Genomic DNA, 3797 nt, shown 5'->3' with positions numbered 1-3797 from the left:
ACCCAACATTCATTAGATTGAATTTGGACAGATCAGAATGGCTATATCAAACTTTGACGGGTTGATATATGCATAATCTTGCATTTTATCTTTTCGTTTTGTGGTTCTTTTTTTTTACTGTCGTAAACTAATATTTTTTGTATGTTACAATAAGTGTTTGTTGTTTTGAATTGGTAATGCTGCTATTTTGGTCTCGATTGAAAATTGGATTAGCTTACATGTTGAATATTGTTTTGATTTGCAGAAAGAAGAAAATGGTTGGGGATATGAAGGTTTTGAACGCATTTGATTCAGCAAAAACATAATGGTATCACTTCACAGAAATCATAATAGCTGGTATGGGATTTTTTATTGATGCCTACGATCTCTTCTGCATATCTCTAGTCACTAAGTTGCTTGGACATATTTACTACCATGTCGATGGCTCTTCAAAGCCTGGTTCACTACCTCCTAATGTTTCCGCTGCTATCAATGGTGTCGCCTTCTGTGGTACCATTGCGGGACAACTCTTCTTTGGATGGATTGGTGACAAAATAGGAAGGAAAAAAGTCTGGCATAACCCTTACGATCATATGTATTTGTTCCATTGCTTCTAGCCTTTCTTTTGGTAGGGATCCTAAAACCGTCATGGCCACCATCTGCTTCTTTCGCTTCTGGCTTGGTTTTGGTTTTGGTGGCGATTACCCCCTTTCTGCTACTATTATGTCTGAATATGCCAACAAAAAGACTAGGGGTGCCTTCATTGCTGCTGTTTTCGCTATGCAAGGATTTGGTATCCTCGGAGGTGGTATCTTTGCCATCATTATCTCTGATGTATTCCAGGCTTGTTTCAAGGCGCCAGCCTATCAAGTGGATCCCCTTGGTTCAACCGTTCCTCAAGTTGATTACGTGTGGAGGATCATAATGATGGCTGGGTCACTTCCTGCTCTTCTCACTTACTACTGGAGGATGAAGATGCCTGAAACGGCTCGTTACACTGCTCTTGTAGCCAAGAATGTGAAACATGCCACTGCAGATATGGAAAAGGTTATGCAGGTTGACATTGGGACAGAGCAAAAAGAGCCTACTGTAAAGTCCGGCAATGAATTTGGTTTGTTCACGAAACAATTTCTTAGGCGACATGGACTTCACTTGCTTGGCACAGCTAGCACATGGTTTCTTCTTGATATTGCCTACTACAGCCAAAACTTGTTCCAAAAGGATATATTCAGTGCCATGGGATGAATTCCTGTTGCCAAGACTATGAATGCAATTGAAGAGGTTTACAAAATTTCACAGGCACAAACTCTTATCGCTCTCTGCAGTACCGTGCCTGGCTACTGGTTCACAGTGTTCCTCATTGACAGGATTGGAAGGTTTACCATTCAAGTTATTGGTTTCACAATTATGACAGTGTTCATGTTTGCTCTGGTCATTCCTTACCACCACTGGACTCTCCCTGGCCACCATATCGGGTTTGTGGTCCTCTATTCACTGACCTTCTTCTTTGCCAACTTTGGACCCAACGCCACTACATTCGTCGTGCCTGCTGAGATTTTCCCTGCTAGATTGCGGTCGACTTGCCATGGGCTATCAGCTGCATGGGGAAAGTTAGGGGCAATGGTGGGTGCATTTGGCTTCTTGTATTTGGCTCAACCACAAGACAAGACCAAGGCTGATGCAGGGTATCCTGCTGGAATTGGGGTTAGGAATTCACTCATTGTACTTGGTGTAGTCAACCTTCTCAGATTATTTTTCACTTTCTTGGTTCCAGAATCCAAGGGGAAGTCACTGGAAGAGATGTTAAGGGAAAACGAAGACTTAACGGAGGAAGGAGCAGAAGTGGAAAATCATTCATCCGATAACATGACAGTTCCCGCGTAAAAGCAGTTACTAATTTCATTTCTTTCCATTTTATCCTTCATATGTTCTTCAGCGGTTCTATGAAGCTATTAGTGTAGACATTTTGTGTAATTGCAGCAACTAGAGTTCCATATCATATATTGGATACAGTATGTAAAAACTCTTCTCTTATTAACCTTTCTTCATTACTCCCAGCTCTATAATATATACTAAAGAGTGATTATATTAAAAAATTAGCTTTAAATAATTTCAAGATCAGTATGTTCTCAGCATGAACAGTGACGAAACTAGGATTTTCGAGTACTTTTGGGAGAATTTGCAGTGAACCTTTTTTTGTGTCTACCAAATAACCACCAAGTGCAACAAAGCTTAGTAAGATAATTGGCCTCTAAATATGCCAAGATCGATGATAAACACTGACTAAATACTTCTAAAATATACTCTAAAGCAAGCCATACATATGTGATAATAACTCTATTCCCTTATCTACTGTTCAGTATTGTAAGTTTATACATTAGATTGTTGATGTGTAACATTAATTAGGTAATAACGTGATAACATTACTGTTACAAAATGTATATAGACATCATTTTAGTAGTATACATAGGCATATTTTTAGCTAGCAGATCTGTAGGAATCCTTCATAATTAGCTAGCAGATTTGTAGGAATCCCTCATTATTTTCTTCCCTAAATTAGCACCTAGTATATTGTATTTATATCTTGCTTATCTATTGGAATAATATATGAACTTATATTCGATTACATGGTATCAGAGCCTATAGGCTCCTTGATCCTGTTTTCTCTTTGTTTCGAAAGGCAGCTCAATCTCGTTTTGCAGTCTTACAGAAACAAGCTCAGATTTCAAATCGATCACTTTCAAAGTGGCCAATTTGTGTCACTGGCATATTTTTAGCTAGTAGATCTGTAGGAATCCTTCATAATTAGCTAGCAGATTTGTAGGAATCCCTCATTATTTTCTTCCCTAAATTAGCACCTAGTATATTGTATTTATATCTTGCTTATCTATTGGAATAATATATGAACTTATATTCGATTACATGGTATCAGAGCCTATAGGCTCCTTGATCCTGTTTTCTCTTTGTTTCGAAAGGCAGCTCAATCTCGTTTTGCAGTCTTACAGAAACAAGCTCAGATTTCAAATCGATCACTTTCAAAGTGGCCAATTTGTGTCACTGCCGCAGTATGAGGCAGATCATCCTTTCTGGTGTACCCCGAGTTTTGTTTGGTGTTGAAACACTGTTTGGAGAACACTTTTTACATTCCAGGTTCATATATTTTTTGAAGGTTACTTCCAGATTCATATTTCTCTGTAGCTTCTGCGATTCATATTTGGTATTCTGTTTGGTGCTGCTGCGATTGTTGAATATTGTTAAACATTGAATGAATAGTGTTTTCTGGAAACTTGTTCTTGATTTCTGGTTCCTTTGTTCTCTCTCATCCTGCTTTGTTCTTGAAGTTTGAACCTCCACTATAATTGTTTTGTTGGTATTGGATTGTATTTTCTGTTTGTGTTTGCTGGATTCTCCTGTATTGGTACTTTGTGTATTTGAGTTGGAAAATATAACTCAAACAATTAGAAAGGAGGAAATATGGCTACAAATCAGAAGGATAAGACAATTTTGGTTTCGGCAGATCAGTTTGCAGAGTTCTCTCAATATCAAGAATCCCTTAAAGAATTCACTACATTTACTACCCTTGTTGATTCAAGAAAAGCATGTGTGGTCTCATCTTCGAACAACTGGGTGATTGATTCAGGTGCTACAGATCACATGACAGGTGATCAGAACATATTTTCTACTTTTCAATCACACAAAGCTCCCTCTCCTGTAACAGTAGCCGATGGGTCAACATGTAACATTGTGGGATCTGGAACCGTCAAAGCAACCTCCTCTATTAACTTGTCCTCTGTATTAAATCTACCAAAGGTGGCCTT

General features: G+C 38.5%; 1 pseudogene; it reads left to right on the top strand.

The window, feature by feature from the left end:
- The first annotated feature begins 254 nt into the window (after positions 1-254).
- Positions 255-3237, top strand: LOC102583900 (probable inorganic phosphate transporter 1-7; annotated as a pseudogene).
- Positions 3238-3797: the final 560 nt, after the last annotated feature.

The sequence above is a fragment of the Solanum tuberosum genome, unplaced genomic scaffold, assembly GCF_000226075.1.
Source record: "Solanum tuberosum cultivar DM 1-3 516 R44 unplaced genomic scaffold, SolTub_3.0 scf00013, whole genome shotgun sequence".
Classification (NCBI taxonomy): Eukaryota; Viridiplantae; Streptophyta; class Magnoliopsida; order Solanales; family Solanaceae; genus Solanum; species Solanum tuberosum.
This window is presented reverse-complemented; position numbering and strand designations above follow the sequence as displayed.